Source organism: Vicugna pacos, chromosome 6, assembly GCF_048564905.1.
Source record: "Vicugna pacos chromosome 6, VicPac4, whole genome shotgun sequence".
NCBI classification, from domain to species: domain Eukaryota; kingdom Metazoa; phylum Chordata; class Mammalia; order Artiodactyla; family Camelidae; genus Vicugna; species Vicugna pacos.
In genome coordinates, this window is record NC_132992.1 from 60,401,671 (window position 1) to 60,417,495 (window position 15,825).

The window sequence follows — 15,825 nt, forward strand, 5'->3', positions numbered from 1 at the left end:
CTGACTCTTCTCACCCACCTCCATCAGTGCTTTTTCAGACTTTTGGGCTCAAGTATCTCTGTTAGCCAAAGGAAGTGAAGATGCAGACCAGGAAGAGAAAGAGGAGGCAAGGTTCTAAGTGTCCTAGTGCAAGTCTGATACTTCTTTGAAATCATTTGTTTATCTTTGTTTTATATTGTTTCACATATCACTTATACAGTATGAACAGAGTTAACATGCATTTTAATATGCTATTCCTTAATGTAGCCATGTCTGTTTTAATACAAAATGTTTTAAATTATTTACCACAGATCAGTTCAAATGTTTAGTTTTTGTCCAAAAAAATCTTTAAGAAAAATTAACGCTCCAGGGAGTTCTACCACGTTTCTCTCCAGGCACATGCCTAGGGGTACACATACCACATACCGGGTCGCCATAATTCTCATGTCTTCCTGGTTGGAGGTTTTCCTTCTAGAAATATCAAACAGAAAGACATGCAGTCAGTAAACTGTCAAATATAAAACTTAATTTTGTGCAAGACATACAATAATTACTACAGAAGATTCAACCACACACCACCTCTAATCTCCAGGAGTTTATCATGTTTAGCCATGCTGCTGGTGTCTTCTGGATGTAACTCACACCTCGTTGTTCCCCATCCTGTGAGGAGGGATATAAACCTATTTGTGTCCAACTTTCAGTGTCTCCAAGTCCCTTTCTCCCTGCTGTGCCATAGAAAACACCATCTTTTACATAGTCCCCTCTGGGAACCCCCAAGGTCCTTACAGGTATCCACTAAGTAGTCCCAATAGCCCCTTGCCACTGTTGGTGGCCTAATCACAACTCAGTCTTAGGATCCAACAAATCCACCGAAGTTTCCCTTCAGGCTGGCATCTGCCCATAGTGCCATTGCTACCAGCAGAGGGCCAGTAGGGCTGAAGATGTGCTACGCCCCTATACCATGGTTCTTGTAGAGAGGAGAATCTGTTTTTACTGTTGCCCATTTGGGGTCCCACAGCTTGAGCTCCCAAATACCATGTGCTGAGTGATACCCTCTTTCTTTTGCCACCTGAGCCAGGATTCTGTTGCCTCCAGCCTCTAGATTTCCACGGAGGTACTGCCTGAGGGTTACCTTATTCTCACTCTGTCACTCCTATCACCACAGCCCGGATGTGGGCAGAGCGGGAAACCCTCCTTGGCAGGCAGAACAGGCTGTGGCCGCCCTGAGTCTGACAGAACTTGAATGTAGGGGCTGCACCCGAAGGCCAGAGATCCAAGTTATCACTCAGGGGAAGGGGGAAGAGTGCGCCTGAGAAGTTGCCTTCAACCTGAAGATGGAGGGGAAGGCACTCCCCAGCAAGGCTGCTTGGGCCCGGAAGTCTCACAGCCCTTCCTGTGCACACAGAGCCCACATCTCACAGCACGTGATGCAGACAGCAGGGGATCCTACCACATCTCCTGCAAGCATTTCCTGTAACTTGGTTTCGATTACAGCCACTTCCAAAGCCTAGCTGGACAAGAATAAAATCTCTTTCGTGTGAATCAGTGAATACAAATAGCTCTGGGGGCCCCTTCCAGTCCCGAAGATGGGCCACACTCTCCTACCTCAAAGCTTTGCCCGTTACAGGCCCTCCTTCCGCAGGCCATTCACTCTGGGTAACACTTAGCCTTCCTTCGGGCCTCAGGTCCTTCCTCGGAGAAGACTGCATGGACCCCTGGCCCCTGAGTCTGCTCTCACACAAACCCCTCAGCTTTCCTTTCTCATGAGTACACTTTTTAGTCCTTGCTGGTTTGACTCTCTCTCTCTCCCCTGGAAGATTCAGCCCTGTGAGGGTGGAGATTACAACTATGAAAAGGCCAGCATTTGCTTGATGTTCAACAGAGAGGTCACTGGCACTTGTCGACTGGATGCAGGAATGGAGGGTGGGTGTGGCTTAGCTTCACTTTCCAGAAACTTTCTGTGTCATAAGGTAAAGAGGAGAGAACTAGCTATGTGGGCAACGATATTTTCTTTTGGTCTAAGTCATGCTCAGATGAACAAAATGACCAGATTGTGGTACAGCCAATCATATGCTTTAGATCATCTTAGCAAGTGACTTGACTCATCTTGAATGCAGTAATATCAAGGACAGAGAAACCGGGTGATGTTGCAATCTTACTCTCCACAACAGAAGGTCTGTCAGCCACTTATTCATGGCGTGATGATCCTGCTGTGATAACTAATGCTTGACACTGGGGACTTGAACTTAGGAAGCCCTTAGTTTGCAACTTTGACTTGAGTAAGGCTCCCCTCCATTACTTTTGCCAGTAGCAAAGCTTTTGGAGTAGCTGCCAATAAAATCCACACATTTGTAAAAAGTGGAGAGAAGTCTGGTATGGAACAAAGAGTGGCAGAGAGGAAAGCAGGAGGTGGAGTCCCGGTGCCTTCACTTCACCTTTCTGTGTCTGACGTCTCTAGAAAGAGGAGCAGGATAGAATGAGCTCTTCCACTCTGCCAGCACTGATGTCCGGGCACTCTGGGCAAAGGTCCACTCCAGGCCAGCACTTGGCAATCACACTGGTCACTGTATGCAAGCTTTCTGGGACATCTGGCTGCAGAGTAGTTAGCAGTTTGGGTCTCAGAAAATTGGGACCTTGGACCTTCTCTTGCATAAGCCTCAGTTCCTCGAGGATCTGTAAAATGGAGATGATGATAATAGTGCCAACTTCATCAGGTTGTTACGATTAAATGAGAGAAGTTGTTAACACATGAAATACTCAGAACAGTGCCAGGCACATAACATACTCTTAATAAATGTTTCCCGTTGTTGCTCACAGACTGCACACGATTTATAACACTTCTATATTCTTATCACGTGTATGTGCTTTTAAGTTAGAGCAACAGAAAGGGCTTCTGTCATCAGTAACAGAGCCCTCCTCACAGCACAGCATCTTTCCATCCCCATACTCTCTATGGCTCTGTTGAGCCTCTACTTTTCAAATACACATGATAGCAGTGGCGCTGGGAATGCTGCCTTGGTAGAAAAAGTGATCAGCTCCCATTATTTCCATTTTAAGGGAGCACTTGTGGAAGTCAGGTAATTGCACTGGATTTTTGAATTATCTCATAAGGTGTGGCATTTGATGGTGAAAACTGAAATACCTATACATTATTTCTCTTAAAGAAAGGAAATCATGATGATTGATTATTTTTTATTTAGCATCACAGTGCATTGTAAAATTAAGAACTCTTTTCAAAACTCATTCTTAAGAAGGGATGTTTTTCTTTGTCAGTATAGATAGAGACCTTAAATGATGGCAGACTTCCTGGCATATATTCTAGCATTTGCTGGTAGGTTACAAATATTTCTTTGTGCATTCTCTGGGTTACACCCAGGAAATGGAAATAGGCAAGGTCTGTACTTGGCAAAATTCAGTCTTTCAGATTTTCAAAACAAATTTATAGTTGAGTAAAATAAAATGATCTAGTTTTAGTAGTCCACAGAAGGAAAAACACTGGCTTTCTTATGGGAAGATTTACTCTCTTATGATTAATTTATAAGTGGGTTATATCATAATGAATAATTCAATCCATTTTCTAAGTTTATTGACTTGTGTATTCAGTGAGTGAGACTTCATAATCTTGAGAATTGTTGGGAGGAAAAGTCAGGTATTTAGAGAAGGGCAGGAAAGGCTCTTTATTTTTTAGTTATGAAAGAGAGAAATCTTCCAACTTCATTCAGGCATAAAGACTGTTAGTCACAGAATCTGCCACCCATCTCGTCTAAACTCTAGAGAGCTCGATATTAGTTACCAGAAAAATTACAAAGAGAGCAAATTTTACAATATTTACTCCTAAATATTATATTCTTATTTTTGGTAGGCTCACAAAGAGATTCAAAGTTCCAGAGTACAGTACATGCGATGGTAGAAGATCCTTTTTCTACTTTTTTGACTGATAAAGCCAAGAGGCTCTGCCAGGGGTTTCTCGTCTGCCTTGGGCACTGAAGTGGATTGGGTGAACATTACAGTTTTCAAAGATGTTGCAAAAAATATGAAGCAAGTCAGTTTACCCATGCTTTTGTTATATGACAACTATTTGCCATGATAATTAAAAAATAAAACCAAGAAAGTATTTTCAATTCAAAGCAACATGGCAAGTCCTTGTTTTAAACATCCCCCAGCCCCCTGCCTACCTCCCAGAATAGAGAAGAGAGTTGGGGAAATGCTGACCAGGATTGTCAGTTGATAGCACTGAGTCACTCTCACAGCTCCCTTAGTGATAACGTTTTCTAATATTTGTTTCTACAATTTTGGCAATAAAAATGATTGTCGACAACATTTTTGGAAATTTTGGTTTCAAATGGAATTGCAGTTTAAGCTATAGAGTTATGTCTATGTCAATTTTTATTTACTTTTTTGTTTCCACAGAAGCAGAATATAAACTTCTTATTACAATTTTCAACAATTAATGGCATCATTATTTTTGTATTATAGCCAAAAAGTAACATTTTCAATGGTTTTAATCAGTTTCCCTGCTTCTACTCTCTCTTCACAGGGCCTTCTTAGAGCCAAGTACAGTCCTGTTGGTCACCTTGCCCAATACCCTTTCCCACAGGATTACGTACACAGTTTTCAGAGGCAGCCTCATTCTCTACAGCAGATCCAGCCACTCCCCTTACTTGGCCTCAACTCTGTGCTCCTAGCAAAGGGTACTATTCAAGGGAGGCAACTTTCCCCGCCTGCACCATCTCTGTCATCTGCAGTACTAATAGGCACATAGTAAGCATGTTTCTCCCTCCTCTTACTATGTGCCAGACATTGCCCTTAGCACTGGATCCTGCATCGTCTGCTGTAGTCCCCACCACCACCCGGGAAGCAGGTAATACCGCTGTACCTTCACAGTTCGGGAGTCTAAAGCATAGAGAGGTAAAATGACTTAGCCCAGGTCACAGCCGGTGTGTGGGATGGCACCAGGACTAGACGTCAGGTCTGCGAATTTCACGCCCAAACCACCTCACCACCCGCCGCTTTAGGCCTTTCTCAAGAGCAGCCTCAGCCGAAAGTTTGCCTAATTTCCTACCCAGTTTTGATAGCTTACTCTTTAGGACTGGAGACTGCTTTATGTTCCTCTTTGGGCCCTTGCAGCACCTCCCACAGGCTTGCTCATACACTGGGAGCTTTACCAGGTTAAATTAAATTTACCTGGAGTGGTGAAGTGAAATCGAGGCAGGAGGACGGATCGTGGTATAACTTGAGGGACTATGAAGAAGGCAGTGCCTGGCAGATTGAATGACTGAATGTGCTTTGCGGAAGGACATGAGACTGGACAGATTAAATGGGCCTAATGGAAGATGGATGATGGAACGCTATAATGAGTGCCAGGCACAGGAATGAGTTTAAAGTTTCCTGTTGCTTTTATATTCCTCTGTGACACTGCATTCCTGATATTCATCTATGTCATGTGTCGTTTTAGTTCATTCATTTTCAGTATTGTATAATATTCTGTTGTATGACTAGTATCACAATTCATTTATCTGTTCTAATGTGGATGAACATTTGGGTTATTTCCAGTTTTTTTTTTTACCATTATGGTTACCATATTTGCTGCTATGAATATTCTTGTACATGTTTCCTGGTGCATATGTACCATTTTCCTTTGTGCATATAGTTAGTGGCTGGGTCATATAGCATGCACATCTTCAATTTTTTTTAGATAAGGCCAAATTGTTTTCCTAAGTGGTGGTAACAATCTGCACTCCTTCCAGCACTGTGTAAGAGTTTCTGCTCCTTTACATTCTTGCAAACACTTGATTTGGTCATACTTCAAAATTTTTGCCAACTTGAAAAGTGTGAAATGTTATCTCAAATTTTCTCCTTACAGTATTTTGACATTTTTTTTCCCACTCGTCTTTTCCTCCACAGTTTGTGCAGTTAGTGCCTTATTTAAAAAATAGTTCCTCATACCATAAAGATGTTCATCTTCTAAAAGCTTTATAGTAAGTTTTGCCTTTCACACTGAAGTCTCTAATCTACCCGGAATTTCCATTTAGATGTGTGTTTGGAGGTGTTCTCTCTTGTTTTTTTCTATAACTCCTTTCATGTTTGGCAAACTGTTAAATGTGAAGGAGTCTGGTGTTTAAGCTCTGTGGAATTTTTTAACAGCTAAATTCAATTTCTTTAATGCTTATAGAACCATTCATGTTTTCTATTTTTTCTTGAGTCAGTTTTATGATTTATATTCTTTTTAAGGCATTTGCCCATTTCTTCCAAGTTTTCAAATGTATTTACAACAGCTTATAATATCCTCACTATTAAAAACAACAACTCTTCAGCACCTGTGGTTGTGGTTCCTTTTCAGTCCTGATTTTGTTTATGTGTATCTTCTTTTACTTGATCAATCTTTATTGAAATTTGTAATTTATGTCTTTTCAAATAGTCTACTTGGAACTTTGTTAATTCTCTTTGTTTTATATCTGTTTTTTTCACTTATTTATACTTTCATATTTATTATTTTCTTCCTCTTCTTTCTCAATTTATCCTGTTATTCTTTTTCTAATTTCAAATGTTCAGCCCTTTCTCCTTTCTAACATACATATTAAAAACTATGAATTTTTCTGTAACTATCAATTTAGCTTTATCCCACAAGTTCTGATATAAAGCATTTGGTTGTCATTCAATTCTCAATATTTTCCCATTTTCATTGTAATTTTTTGTTTTATCTATGAATTATTTAAGAGTGTTTCTTTCTTTGTCTTATTCTTTGATTAATCTTTAATTAAATTTAAAAGACCAAATTCCCCTAAAGTTTTATGCCACTTACATAGCTATTCAAATTCCCTTAGATGTTTCAAACTATGGTTATAAATTCAGCATATCTGATTCTCTCAAACACTTCAAATGCACCACTTATACATCAAAATCAGCAAGAACTCCCTAAGTTTTTGAGTTAGACTTACCAATTTTACAGTTCAGGATCTCTCAACTAGTTCAAATATCTGAAAAATACAAGCCAAGCCCCACAATGTTAGCAGAATTCATTGGCATACAAAAGTGCAATTACTATTTTTTCAGGTCCTTCCCTAAGACTGTAAATTTATTTATTAAAAATGGAACCGAACAGCCTTCTTTAACCAGCTGAATTTACTCTATCACCTTGCTACTCACAGTAGGATCAACAGACCAGCAGAATCAACATCACCTAAGACTTGGTTAGAAATGCAGATTCTCAGGCCCACCTGAACCGCCCTACCTCAGAATCTTCAACAACATCGCCATATGGCTTGTATGTACATCTGAAGTTTGAGAAGCACTGCTATCCAGTTCTCAGTACTATACATAAAACAAGTGTGGGAAAAGGTAAAAAGATGGTAATTCTATATTGTGATAAGGGGTATAGATCTAAGAAACTCAAAACACCTGGATGGACCTTCCAAGACTAACCCAGGAGCTGTTAGGATGAGCTCTTTCTATGCTCAAATTTTGTGAGTCACCAACCTTCCACATACCCACCTTTCACCACAACCAATCACATGAGTTTCCTCTTCTTGCAACACGGGGCTTTCTCTGAAATTTCCCATTTAATCTGTACTATAACCTTTTGCCTTAAGACCGAGTGTGTCCCAAAGGAATCTTGGCCACATTACTCATGCTGCAGCTGTGCACTCCTCCCTTTTCATAATTCTAAAATTTCCTATTGATCTCCATTCCAAGGTGAGTTTATCATCATAAAAGAGACTGGGAACAGGCTGCAAGGAGGGAGATGGTGGTACAGCCAGCCTTAATGGAAGGCTGTGGCTGGGATCCGTCAAGAAGCAACGGGAAGTTTCAGGCATTTTCCAGTAGGGAATTCCCCCTTTCCCATTTTGATACCCACACCCTGAAAATGCAGGTGAAAATGGGCAGGCAGGAAGGAAAGGGGAAGCAAGAACTAAGGCTCCCTTGTCAGAGGCCAGAATGTTTACTTGACAGAGTCAGCCAGTGTTGACACTGGTGTTCCGATTTTCAAGTGAGCATGTGTTCACTGCTGCCTGATGAGAACCATTAAGTCAGTAACACATTGTATTTCCATTCCAGGGCCCTTTTCACCAATAGGCAAGAAGTCAGTCACATGGCAAGGTCATTAAATTGTTGGTCTAATTGATTGGTCTAATTATCCTCACCTAAGGAAGAAAAACTGGTTACTGGGAGTAAAAAGGCACTGGCTGTGAAGCAGTATTTCTGGATTATAATCTCGCACCTGACTCTGACTCCACTGTAGAAGTGTGACCAAATCTCCCTTAATTTCTCTGGGCCACAGATTAATTATTCATTGAGCAGAGGGATTATTTCCAAAATAACTGGTTTTCCAAATCAGAATTGCAATCAAGATTCCCTGGCTTCAGGGCTGATATATCCTGGTGTCACAGACTTCGTCTAGAATCTTCCCACACCACTTATTAAGTAATACTGTGTGTGACCTAGGACTGTTGTCACTACTCAGGACTGCCTGAGTAGGAATCCCTACTAGCCTTGGATAAGTTAACTAGTCTCCTTATGCCTCAGCTTCTGCATCTTGTAAAATGAGGCTCTCAATAGGAAATATCTCACAGGGCTGGTGTGAGGATTAAATGAGACAATATATAAAAGGCGAGTGGCACAAGTAAGCACTCAGTTATTATAGCTTTGTTTATGGAAACATTTAAGCTGAAAATACAACACCACATTTGCTCATTTTGGTACAAAGGTTATCTCAACATCTTTTAAAAGCATATTTTTCCATGCACTCTACTGAAAAAAAATTACATTTTGGTTTTGTGGTAGATTTGTCCCACAACCTGAAATTTCAGAGTCATTGATCTGGGTTTTCTTTACCTGAACTCATCAGTGTGAGAAGGAAACAACTAGAACATGGCTGACAACTGACTCTGCTCTTTTCTTTTAACAACAGTAGGACTTTTAATCCTTGCATTCAGAGTAATACCTGTCAATCACCTTTTTTCTAATTAAATTTACCTGGAGTTCATTTTAAAGAAAATAATTTGTTCAGCCAAAAGTGGTTGCATTTTTATGCTACAATTAGTTAAGATCTCCACAAATGAAACCTTCCCCTGAGCCTCTGTAAAGAAAGGAGAATGCAGTTGAGAGCCTACAAGATTTCAGAGCAATTAAGCCTAGAAATGCAGGTGTTTGAAACACCTGTTCCCCCTCCCGCCCACGCCGACTGCCCTGGCCACCCCTCATCGGTAGGTTAAAATAATTAACTTACCCTATTGGGAGAAAAGCCCAAGAGCTGCTAAAGGCAACAAGTCTCCTTTTCTCCCCTTTCTCAGATTAAAAGAGAAAAATAAAAAGGTTCATGGGTGGTCTGCAAATAGGAGGGGGGAAGAAAACTTTCCTCTTCTAAAAAAAAAGGCAAAATCAAGTGACAAGGAAGACATTGTCTCCCCCAAGCAGACTTAGTGGCTTGCTTAGGTTCAGAATTCTATGTTTGTTTTGTGAGAGTGATTGCAGGGCTGCTCAGGAGCATGAAAAAGCCTATTTTAAGGGATATTTATGTGAAGAAATAAAGCAATTGGGGAGGATGTGATTTTGCCTGACCTGCCTTTTGTGAATACCTGCAAATTTATATTAAATCTCAACAAGAGTCCCTCACAAGGATAAATGTGGAAACTTTACTGGGGTTTTTAAAAATGGAGTAATAGTCCATAGCTAGGAAATCAATAAATTGTTAGGAAAAAAAGAGTTCAATGTGGCAATTTTAATCAATTCAATTTTGGCCTTTATGCTTTGTGTGTTTCTGTCCCCCCCACTCCAAGCTCCGTTAAAGCTAACTTTGAATACAATTCAGCATAAGTAGAAAAGATTGTGAAGATAATTTTGTTTTTTTATGATTACTGGTACTTTCTCTGTTCAAAGCACACATTTTGGAACCTTTCAGCATTTTAATTGGAATAGGTATTTTTGGAATATGGAAGGAAAATACAGGTCAGGGAGCTGCTGAAGTTTGAAACTGGTTCAGGATACATGCAAATATGCATATGTATTTATATTTTTCCATTTTTCTTAAGATGACTCTTTAAGGGGACTCCAGTTAGATTTCGGACTTCGAAAGATCTGTGCAATGCCCGCAGGAAGTACAGATTGCAGGCGACATGATGTTAATTCAACCCCTAATTCTGACCAATATATTTGTTTATAGAATGCCTTACGGTTTTAAAAGCATTTTCCCATTTGAGGTATGCAAGGCAGGTCTCAACAGCTATCCTAGGGAGGAGGAAATTGAGGGCTTGGGTAGAGCCGTCCGGAAAGAGAGAAGGAGAGACGCTCCGGTTAAGGAGAGAGCCTTAGGCAGCAAGTCATGGAAGAAATGATAAAACTGCAACTCCTGCCCCAGGCTTTCTGATACCAGATCCAATGGTATTCCCATCACCACCCAGGCCAGGTGAATTCTTCTCCTGTACAACATAGCATTTTCACAAACCAGGGCTGAGGCTCGCTGTTCCTGTGGCGAGCTCCCTAGAGCAGCAGTATTTTTAAATGACCAGCAGGTGGCGGAGTAAACCCTGTTCCCAAATCTATTCCTGTGATGTTTGAAAACTAGAGGCTGAAAAAAAAATTAGTTCAAATACATTTAGCATTCAAGGTTTCATTAAAATACAGCAACAATAATATTCAATATAAAGACGAGTCCACTGTCATCTAAATGCTGACTACAACGCATTACTGGCTTGTTTTTTCCTTTTTTCTTCTTAGCCTTACAACACAATTGCAAAGACGTTTTTTAAAAAATTCCAGTTCTCTTTTTTCCTCACTGTGCTACTTAGTGGGAGAGAAAATTCCGGCTTCCGACTTCTTTGCGTTTGTTTTGTCTGTAAGGAAATCTCTGTAAGGCAGTACAGCTCTGTCTAGGTCCAGGAATGTCTTCATTAAGTGTTCTCTGTTGAGCCCTGGTTTCCCAACTCCTGCTAGCCTGGCGCTCCGGGAGGCTAGCCTACAGGAACTGCGGGAATTACCTTACACTCCTGGCTGCATCCTGAGCTGTTCCACAGGGAGGTAAACTGAAGAAGCCCCACTCCTCACCAGAGCCTTCTTCTCTTTCGTAGGGTCTTACTTCACAGTACTATGATTTAAAGGGTCTGTAAACCTTGCAGTCCCCAAACTCCTTTGTCACACACTTTCTTCAGCTGCTTTCACGTATTCTTGGCAAGCATCAGTAATAATTAAAAGGGATTTCTATCTAAACACTTCCAACAATTTTTACTTAAAAACGCAATCATATATGTTATACCCATACAATTCTCATTTGCACGTTTAATGCATTTGTCTTTGCATATGTATGTAGGTTTTTTGCATACCTTTGTATAAGTATCAAGTCTCATTATCTGAATTTCATTGGATTATCTAACTCCCTTTATTGTCTTGGAATTCTGATACCTCGAGTATGTTTTAACTAAGTAATATAAATGATAGGAACTAAGGGATACCACCTACTTCCCATCACTTATAACTTAGGATCTTGAAGATACTGCATCTGAAGTTTAATTTTGTGCTACGAGATCTGCCATAGGAACACAATAAGTGAACTGATAAAAGAAAATGCACATTGAGAATATACATGTTAATATCAATTTACATGTGCTTTGTCATTTTTCAGAAAAAGATTTCGAAAACAAAGTTCACATAGAATCACTAGGGACTTTAAATTATTTTATTTTAAGGATGAAAAGATTGAGGTCAGAATGGTTAAGGGCTTTGCTCAAAGGCATAAAGCTAGCTAGAGATTGAATAGGGACTGGAATAGGAGGTGTTCATCAAATGTTTGTGAATTAAATGAGATGGAGAATAATTCAGTGAAACTTCTAAGTTGTGTTAGTGAATAGGTGAGCAGGTGTTACAGGAATCAAGAAAGTAGAATGGTTATGGGAAAAGGTGGAAATGTGTATGTTTATGGGGAGTGGCATTCTACCGCTGGCATGCATAGTTACTGATGGTGGTGGCTGTCTCTGGATATTCTAAACAAAGCATTCTCTTTGGGAACTTGAGAGTAATATCTTCCTCCCAATTCCAGGGCATTTTGGAGAGTGGAAGAACGTTAAATGAGAGCTGGGAAAAGAACTCAGGAATCCTTGCATTTCATCTCCTTTGTGTACTAAGGAGACAATTCTAGTTGAGGACGAAAATCCAATAACTATCTAATTTATATTACAAATATTTTAACACATTTAGCTGCAAGATTTAATAATATGTATTAATAACTGACCCTTCTAGAATTACATAATACCTTTTGTGAACTGATATGTATCTCAGCTGACCAAAACAAGTAAATGTTAATAGTGAGCATTAGCTGTCTACCTGCTGTAAGTCACACTAGTCACCAAGTGAAGAAGGGGGCTAATTTAGCATATCTCAGATCCTGTCATAACACTGTTTCTTTTTAAATGAATTCAAAGGAATCAAGCAGTACAAAAGAATCCACCAGGAGTGGAATAAGTATGTTGATGGTGATTTCAGAAGTCCTTCTGCCTTTCCCTGAAGTTGAAAATTCCATTCCATAGCCATATTAAACTCCTTCTATGCCTAATTCCCCCACTGACAAGTACATGCATAAACCCCCTCTGCCCTACACACAGGTTTTACAAGGACCCTGAATTGTCCTATCCAAGGTTTTTTGTTTTTGTTTTTGGAACAATGTTAAACCTACATAAAATTTGCTTTAAAAGTATGCATTTTTTGTGTGCTTTTCCAACATTATGTATTTCTTTATTTTATAGATAAGTTGAGAACTGGAAGATTCCTTTTCCCTGTTTCATTCTAAAAGCATAAGGATCAATGTCAATTGCATACTTACATATCATGGCAACTTTTCCAGCTGTGCTCCAACTGTTTTCTATTGTGCTCACCCCCATGTCCTTGGTGTAATTTTTCTGATTTGAGTGAAACCTATGCAAGACATTAATTGTGTCTCATTACCGGTCCTTGCTCCTCTTTTCAATCCTGCTATGTATGAAATGCTCCAAGAGAAATACAACTGATAAACAAAACAACAGTATACTCTTCTGTACACTGTTCATGAGGCAAAGAGTATATGAAAAATTCAGATTTGCTAGTGAATTTCAGGGCATTTTGTGGGTTTCCTTTAAAAAGTCTATTGCTCTATTTCTACAATGATACACTTCAGACCCAAATATTGGGGTGTTTTAACCCAGAAGGGTAATTATCATAAATTCTTCCCACTAAAGTATTGCAAGACTTTGTGCAGCATAGTCCAATACTAACAGAATAAAAACTGCTGCTATTGAAAACCAGAGGAAATGCAAAACAGCAAAATACAGATATTGGTAGGTTAGTTTCTGAATAGTTTATTAATGAAACAACATTTTGGCCTGTCTTATCTACAGTTTGGATTTAAAGCAGTCAAAGGAGTGAGCTAGTAGAACTTACATTCAATTCATATTTAAAGTATTTTCTAAATCTATGGCATAAAAATGCCAATTCTGATTTTAAATTTGAAGTGTTGCTTTAATATGGAGGGCATAAGAGAGTAATTACTAAATAATGTGAAAATCATTTATTCAGAGAACCCTTATAATCTCCAGAGGCAAACCATGAATCTCAGGACCAAGCCCTTCAACCATTATACAGCACTACTTTAAAAGTTACTTTCTCTTTTGTTCAGCCAGAGGGTATTAGAGATAATAAGAAATGTGGAGTCCATCAGCTATTAATTTCAGGTCTGACTAAATAAGAGCTAATATAATTGGAACACTTTAATCAGAGAGCAATTTCTGGAATAAAATACACATTATATATAGCAGAGCAAAGTATTAAGAATTACAAAGAACATTCAAAGTGATAAAATTTTGGATTCCAACATAATCTTTTAAAATTTACATATATTTCTATATGTCCACATGATTGATGTCATGATAATGACACATGATAATCTCATATTGTTAATTATTCAGTGGCAAAGTGTAATACTTATTTGACATTTTTGTGCATCAAGATGAACTTATTTTAACACATCATTTCTTGTAGGTTTGAGTATGTTTCCTGCAGTTTTGTTCACTGAGAAAACAGAATATTTAGAGTAGAAATAAAAAATTCATCCTCAAAGATAACATCATTAAGGGAAAAAAAATCTTTTGACAACTACTAATTAATTTTGGTAACACATTTATAGTACAAGAAAAAGTGAATATTTTGGGAGGCCAATGGCCTGAAATTATACTTTCTTGTATTGAAAAAGGTTAATTAGGAATTGAGCTCAAAGTTAATTTTTTGAAGGTCAGCTGCTATGCTATTGGGTCCTGTGACCTTGTCTCAAGTAATCACAGCATTAACATACAAGTTATAGCTTTCCTTTCACTTGATGACATAATCTCTTTAATTGGTGTCGGGAAGCCTACATGTGAAAGAACCGTGGAAAACACCTAGAGACTATAATTTTACTCTCTCCATTCACAGGGCAAAAGAAACAAGCCTTAAGAATGTACTAGAGACTCATTACAACCCCTAGGCTGTCAACACAAAGCCCTCACATTTCAACCAAGAGTTTTAGGAATGATCAATTCTGTTTAGTTCTAACTTTGGCTGGTGAACTATTAACCTTTTCAGAAAAACTGGTGAATGCTAAATGTCAGATAATCTTCTATGAGAAAGCTAAGAGGGTGGATAATGTGGTTTAACTGATTAGACATAAATGTGAGAAGGCAATATTTGCAAAGTTATTAAGCATACTCTCTGAAAGACACTATTAGAGTAAGACTTCCTAAGTCTTACATTCCCATTTTCCCTGACATAGTTCTATTTCATAAATCCTCCTTGGCTCATCGTGTGGACTTGATAAAACCCATTTTCATTTGAGAGTTTTATTCACCTTTTACAGCACTGATAGGCATGGTTTTCCCAATGGATTTTGCCTAGTATAAGAAAGCTACTACGGAGTGGACCTGGAAATACCCACTATGAAATTTTTGCAAGGATATGCTTTGGGTAAAAGAAGGAAATGCTGAAGTTTGCTAAGCCCATAAGCATTAGTTTAACCACTGCAACAAAGGGTAAAAGTTAACCCTCCCTGTTCAAGAAACTAGTCCTGGTTTTGATGAGTGAATAGATACTCAAAACCACTTACACCTATTGAAACAATGGAATATAATACCAATGAGGAAACTGTTTAATCACAGAAGCTTCTCTGCTGAAGTATAATGGTGGAAGAGTCTATTAAAAAGTCTGGTCCAGTTACACCACAGAATAAACCAAAAATCCTCTCAACGAAAGGTTACAACTTTGCTTGTGAAAGGGCCGGGGGTCTGTTGTTAATGTGACTCCTGTCCTTACAGCACTGAGTACTGCAGTTTTGTCACCCTTCATAATCTTCTTACCTCTTGAGCTCTGATGTGCCTTTAAAAATTAGTTAACCATCCAAGCAAGAAATGCTGTGCCTGGACTGCTTCACGCCGGGCCTTGTACTGGGTGCCATCAGAAATACAGGGAAGTGCCACCTAGCAGAGATATGAAATCATCATTTAAAACTGGTTCATCTTGAACTGGTTCTGTTGTGGATACCAGACTTCCCTTCTCGTGACTCATCTGGACAAAACTGTATCCTGAGAGTGTGGGAAGAGAGAATAGCGGTGGGGGCAGAGAGGGCAGGCAGACACTCGTAACTACAGACAATACAATACAGTACACAGGAACTGTGACAACTACTGCTAGACCATTAATCACATCTCAGTGTAAATAATAAGCTGGTCTTTTGGGATCTGTTTGTGTTTTATATAACCTTACACTTTTCAGCCCAGATGCAGAGTGCACACAACCCATCTATTCAGTCCATTTACTAAGACAGTAAAAAGTACCAGTTTTTTTCCCCTTATCATAAGG

The 15,825-nt window shown here is 39.2% G+C and overlaps 1 protein-coding gene across 3 annotated transcripts in view; it reads right to left on the bottom strand.

Annotated features, from left to right (window-relative positions):
• Positions 1-205: 205 nt before the first annotated feature.
• The window catches only part of C6H14orf39 (chromosome 6 C14orf39 homolog), a 134,960-nt gene continuing 119,340 nt past the window's right edge, over positions 206-15,825 (bottom strand). Inside the window, exons 19-23 of one of the 3 annotated variants that reach the window (XR_012073661.1) lie at positions 15,324-15,443; positions 12,788-12,879; positions 6,918-6,956; positions 2,415-2,652; positions 206-450 (exon numbers count right to left, since the gene is read on the bottom strand). The gene's annotated coding sequence lies outside the window, so the exon portion shown is untranslated. The remainder of the gene's footprint in view (positions 451-2,414; positions 2,653-6,917; positions 6,957-12,787; positions 12,880-15,323; positions 15,444-15,825) is intronic. The other 2 variants (XR_012073662.1, XR_012073663.1) reach the window with 2 other exon arrangements.